At 39.1% G+C, this 6,441-nt stretch overlaps 1 long non-coding RNA gene across 3 annotated transcripts; it reads left to right on the forward strand.

The window, feature by feature from the left end:
• Window positions 1–841: 841 nt before the first annotated feature.
• LOC122861858 lies at window positions 842–6,119 on the forward strand. 3 transcript variants are annotated; one of them, XR_006374588.1, is made up of 5 exons: window positions 842–976; window positions 1,583–1,659; window positions 2,943–3,550; window positions 3,637–3,785; window positions 3,908–4,683. It is a non-coding gene; the product is annotated as an uncharacterized LOC122861858 (long non-coding RNA). The 3 variants fall into 3 exon arrangements; XR_006374586.1 differs by lacking the exon at window positions 842–976 and adding an exon at window positions 5,635–6,119 and having other exon boundaries at window positions 1,558–1,659; window positions 3,908–4,276; XR_006374587.1 differs by lacking the exon at window positions 842–976 and having other exon boundaries at window positions 1,558–1,659; window positions 3,908–4,020; window positions 4,124–4,683.
• Window positions 6,120–6,441: the final 322 nt, after the last annotated feature.

A 6,441-nucleotide genomic window follows, 5' to 3' on the forward strand; every position in this document is an offset into this window, starting at 1 on the left:
ATGTCTTAATCAGCTGTCTGAAAAACCATGTTGACATCAGTGATGTGGCTCTGGATTGGTTCATTTCCTATCTGTCACACAGGTCTTTCTCTATTATGCTTGTAGATGCCTCGTCCTCTCGTGCTCCTCTCTTTTGTGAGGTCTCCCAGGGGTCTATTCTGGGTCCGCTCTTATTTACTGTATACATGTTGACCCTGGCTGGGGCAAGTCATGCATACACACAATATTGGTTTTTATTGCTACTCGTATGACAAGCAACTGTATGTCCCTTTAAAGCCTGGTACCGCTGATGTTTCCTGTATTATGTCCTGCCTCGCCGAGATTAAAAATTGGATGTCCAAAAATGTCCTGCAATGGAATGACTCCAAATTAGAGGTAATTATAACTACCCCCTGTAGCCCCAGTACTAGCAGCATTAATAATCTCTCCTCTAGTCTGGGTGCCTTATCGCAAGGGGCCGCAACCTAGGTGTTATTTTTAACTCAGAATTGTCCTTTGATGCTCAGGTGACTAAAGTGGTGCTGTCCTGCTTTGTTCAACTGAGACAGCTAATCGAGATCAGGTCATTCCTTCTCATTGCAGACTTAGAAAAGGTCATCCCTGCTTTCATCTCTTCCAGACATGATTATTGCAGTGCACTTAACTCTGGTATCAGCATTCAAAACATCCGAAGACTGCAGCGGCTTTTAACACATTCTAAGAGAAGCAACCACATCACACCGATCCTTGCTGCCCTTCACTGGTTACTTCCGAGAATTGAGTTTAAGATTTTACTGCTTGTTTTTAAAGCCTTGAACGGTCAGGCTCCTGCCTGTATCTGTGATGTGCTGACTCCCTATGAGCCTGATCGCTACCTGAGATCCTTCCGCAGGGTCCTACTTATGGTTCCCAAATTTTGGCTTGTCACTAAAGGTGACTGGGCCCCTGCTGTCCGGCCCCTCAGCTGTGGAACTCCCTGCCCGACGATCTCAGGAAGGTAAACAGAGTATCCTCCTTTAAATCTCTCCTTAAGACTCACTTTTATCATATGGCATTTTCTTAATTGATTGTATTTATTGTAATTATTTAAATTCATTTATCATGTTATGTTATGTTCTAGATCTTTTAGATCTTACTTTTACCATTTGTTTTTATTTTAAAGCACTTTGTAATATGTTTTTGAAAGGTGTTTATAAATAAAAACATTATTGTGTTTTTTATTTTCTTTTTTATGGCGATGATATAGTGATGATATATTTATTACAAAGACAGATAGCAGCTATAAGAGCAGTAGTATTATACTGACGCTATAATCCCATTCAGCACTGGCGTTTGGAATGTTTCAGGCAATAATGAACGGCGAACCCCCACGTTTTCTCCCAAATTTCACAAGATCACTCACACCCTGTTTCCACAGTGTGTTGGAGGAAAAGTTTAGTGTGGAATGCAGTCCTGCAGGTTTTTGCTTTCTGACAAGGCAAAAGCTTTCATGGCCTGGGGACTAACAGGCACGTAATTTCATCACTTGTAATTCATGCTGTCTTTTTTTTCTCCACCCTTCTCTTCTACACCTGGGCTGTTGCTAAATGGTGGGGATTTCCAGCTTTCCACATATACTGTTTGTGTTCATTTAAAAAGACGCGAGGAGTGAGCCTATACAGCAGTGTCATAACAGAAGAGGTGCGTAAACCGCTATGAAGGTGTGTGTTTTGTGCTGTATAGACTTGGTTGGGTTTTGATATTTAAATTAAATCTCTAGTCTCAGCACAGAAACAGAAGACAAAAAGGGGTTAGGGGACTATAAACATGACCTGGTTAGTCATGTATTTGAACTGGCACAGGTCTTAAGTCATGGTGATAGTAGCTTTTTGTTAGGGGAACAGCTCCCAAATACATTTTAAGCCCAGATGGTAAAAATTAAGATAAAAAAAACAAAACAAAACACTTTTATAGAAAATATTTCTTGTTGAAAAAAGTATTTTATGGATAAATGTTGACAATAATCCAAAGTTGAAAAAAAAAAAAACATAAGAAAAGGAAAAGGGTTGGGAAAAAAATAAAAACAAGGATATTTTTATCTACACTTTTTATTCTTTCAAGATAAAATAAGATTTTTGATTATAATTAACCACAATAAATATATCCCATATATGCTTCCTTAAAGGGTTAGGGTTAGGAAAAAAGATTCCCTGACCAATTAGGGTTAGGGGGTTAGGGGTTAGGTGAAGAAAGGGTTAACTCCCCACAGGGAGTTATAATGCACTGGCACTAGTTTTTCTTTGTATTATAAGTTCATAAAATCAACAGTTTCTACTATGTGGTTTATAAAAGCTCTTAACCCCCAAAAAAAGAAAAACTTGGGGTAAAAAAACAACAAAATAATCAAAGTGTCTTGGACTAAAATAACTAAGAAATTGAGCAGATGACCACATAGTCTAGCAGGCAAGGGGGCTCAGAGTTAATGCTCCTGTACCGGGGAGATTTGAGACACCACCACTGATGTATTGAAATTAAGTGCTCAGGCATGATTCAGGAGAGCAGTGAGGCCAGAATAAACCCCATAATGTCCCTTTAACGTACCATGTCTTTAAAATAATTATAAAAAACGGTATTTAAAAAAAAAAGTACTAATGTAAAGGGCATTGGGGAAAACAGACAAACAGAACTGCAGCAGGGCAGTAAGTGCTGAAAAGAAAAGGTGAGTGCTAATCAATCAAAGGAAGATGCAAATTAATGCAATATTAATAAGTGCTTCAATAGAAAAACATGCATGTAATAAATCATAATTGTAAATAATAAAAGAATAAATAGATACACAAACCCACAACAAGGAATCAAACAGAATAGCCCTGTTGCATCCAAGTCTGCCTAAGGTCCTGATCAATACTCAGTTTAAAAGCTTAAAATTACAAGTCAATGTCATGTTGAAAGATATGTTTAATTGATTTTTTCATGTCTTACAGGTAACTGAGATCTCACTGGAACCTGACAGGAAGGAAGGCGAGAAGAGAAAGAAATTCAAGCAAAGTCATGTCACAGTTTTTCCATTTAATCCACTGGGATCTAACGTCTTCAGTTGAACGATCCATCTCCTCTCCGCTCGTTTACCCTGTAGGGTGGACCAGCCGTCTCTGCCCTCCACACATCTATACCCGAGATGCTCCAAAACAAACATTTTAAAAGTGCCCATGAAGTAAGGTGGTGACCCTCCCTCCCTGAATACAATAAAAAATGTTAAGTCATTAGGGTTTTCAAGGTTCTGCTTGTTTCACCAAAGTACAGTTTGTCCCAATGTTCACACTGGATGAGATGAACCCATTAGGGATCTTCTGGTGTACATTTCAGAGGGAGAGGAGCTCCACAGCCTAAATGCCTGCTGACTATGAAGGGGAAATGGTTGAGAAGGTATTGATCATATTGTTTAAATGGCTTATAAAAGGCTTATAAAATGCAGTATGAACTAAAATATCCGTTGGAGTTTCTTTAGTACCTAGTCGATGTGATGGAACTGTGCACCAGGGAAGCTGTCAACTTGAACTTCATCACTGGTGAATGGTGGAATACGAGCCAGGTTGGAGTCTCCTATTACTAAGACAGGTTTTTTAATGTGTAGTTGCCAATTTCTAATCTTCTGTTCTGTTCTCTGATGGGTTGTAGGTTCCCGGACAGAAGCAAGGCCAGACATTGAAGGTGACTGTGTTTTGGAAAGTTTTGCTATACTTTACTATTGACCTTAGGACAAGTCTGGAAAGCCTCTGAACGGTCCTGGGCTGACGGGTGATTTGGGAACAGAAGGAGGTGATTGGGTGAGTGAAGGAGAAAGCGAGTCACGTGCCACTGCCACATTACTGAAATGGACCCTTGTAGTATCACAAAAATCTCTGATTTGTGCTTCCCTCCATATCTGTCACTACTCTGTCTTGGTCAGGACTTGGAGGGGCCTTGACAGTCCTAGGGGATGAGGTAGAAGAAGGAGGAGAGGGTGAGATCTGATGGGAATGTAACTCACGCCTCTCTGTGTCTGGCCTCTCAGAGGCTGTGGTAAGTGAGCTTTCACTGTCTCCTCCCTCGACTTGTGAAGAAATGATAGAGAGATTGTGTACTGCTAAGGGAGCGTGATGGAGTTCTGCTGTGATCTCCCTAGATGTGGGATGAGCTACAGGAGTCTGCTTAGCTTGAGGCAAAAGAGGCTCAACTGCTGTGCTCTCTGGCTGCCCTATTGTGGGCTTTTGAACCGTCTGTTGAGACTGAGCTGAAGGTGGAAGAGGTGGGAACTCGTCAGGTGGCAACTCCTTGGGTAAGCGACTACGCGGTGGCTCCCCCAGAAGGGGATAGTTAAAACATTTTTAAAAAATTAAAAAAAAAAATTAAAAATTAAAATTAAAAAATAGATACAAAATGAATTTAAAATATTAAAAACACAAATATAAACAACCTACAAATAATAAGGAAGGTAAGAGTAGAAGGTAAAAATAAACAGTTAATTGTTTAGACCATAAAAATCCAAATAATCAAAGAAAAAGGAGATTTTGACTCACTGGGATTTCTAAGCTTGTCCTGACATCTGGTGGTCTGTTAACAGAACTACACCCTTAAACAAAATCCCCAACTAAGAGAAGGTGTGTTAAAACAGCTTTCAATGTCCAAACAAACTTTTAAACAAAAAAAAAAATATATATAGTAAGCCCTAATAAATATATATATACCAAATATGATTCCTATAAAAAGGGGGGGGGTTAGGGTTAAGGTTAGGAATATAAATTCACTGATTCAAGGTTAAGGTTAGGAAATAGGGTTAGGGTTAGGAATAAAAATTCACCGACCCATTAGGATTAGGCATCAACCACTGTACATAGGGTTAGGGTTAGGGGAGGGGAACTGACCCCCAGCAAAGTGGGGAGACAGGACGTGCACGGTCCTTCCCCCGGTAGTCCCTACCCCCACCCCCTCTATCAAAGGCGGATTGGTGGTAATATCCACCCTGAAATGTTCTTTGTCGATCCCGTTCAGGGGATCGACGATGTCTTTTGCCGTGGCGCACCACGGTCCATCCATCATCATGAGCAAAACTCATGATGGAGTTGTTGTTTTTAAATCCCAATAAAATAAATGAAATTATCTAAAACAAAAGTCAAATATTAACTCAAATTTTAAATTGTGAACTTAAAATATATTTATTTTTTATAATTTTTTATACATATTTTTAACAAACTAAATAATATATATTTTTAATAAAGTGTGCCTACACGTGACGTTTCGACCACTGTGGGTCTTCTTCAGGCAAAGGCACAACTCAAAAGAAAACTGAAAAGGCTTGCAGATCGGCAGAGATGTTGACTGTTCGATGGTCAGAGCAAGAATGAAAGAAAAAGCCACTGCATTACTATTTATACCCTCCCTTGTAACTTGTTTTAACTTTGGTTTGTGTTCTTAACTTGTATCTGTGTTTTACAATTTGTATTTTGTCCACTTGTTTTTTAACCCCTCGTATGTCGCTAAATATAAGTTTTTAATCAGAATTAAACCGATTTTAATATTGTATATGTAGTAGGTTGGAAAAGGCTCCATCTAAAGTTTTATGGATAAACAGACACCCCCTTTATTTTTTTGTATTTTCTAATGTGTGTTTTATTGTGGGTACATCCGCACCACTAGAGGGCGCTCTAAGCGCTACTGTGGGGACCAGCGGGACGAAGCACAGGTGCCGCTTCAGAATTAAACGAGCTGTGGCGACACTGACACGTCTCCTCCTCAGGTATGACTAAAAAGTTATTTTATTAACTCAGACTTGGTCCAAACACACTTCAAATTGCTGTGTAAAGGTTTTGTACAAACTGTAAATGTGTCAGAGTTTAGTTTAAAGTAAAATGTCTTTGTTTTTGTTACTGTTTCATGTCGTCTTGTTTTCACCACAAGTCCGCCATGTTCAGTGTAGCTATAATGTGTTTAAAGCCTTATTTAAGCGATCCAATTCGCTCAAGTGCTTAGTAGTGCAAATTTAGAGAGTTTTAGTTGTAAATGTTACGAAATTTCAAGTTTAAGGCAGCCGCCATGCCGACTGTTCAGACTGTAGGGAGGCAGTTTTGGCGCCATTCGGAGGCGCTTTGTCTTTTATGTTGCCGACCTTCGTGTGTGTGTGTGTGTGTGTGTGTGTGTGTGTGTGTGTGTGTGTGTGTGTGTGTGTGTATGTGGTAAAGATGTGAAAGAGACATGTTAAAGTATTTTTATTTGCACTTTATGGTTTATTTTGTGGTCTATTATTGTTTTTAGCCAATTTAGATATTATTTTAGTGTTTATTACCAAATCTGTGTTAATTTATTTACTGTCCTTTATCTTTTAAGCAATTGACCCTAACCCCCTAACCCAGCTTCCCCTAGGGCTGGCGCCAGTAACATAAAACAAGTAACATAAAACATGAAATAATAGTTTTTGTTGAAATATATTTATGGATTTCAAGTCTA

The sequence above is a fragment of the Siniperca chuatsi genome, linkage group LG2 (assembly GCF_020085105.1).
Source record: "Siniperca chuatsi isolate FFG_IHB_CAS linkage group LG2, ASM2008510v1, whole genome shotgun sequence".
Taxonomy (NCBI): Eukaryota; Metazoa; Chordata; class Actinopteri; order Centrarchiformes; family Sinipercidae; genus Siniperca; species Siniperca chuatsi.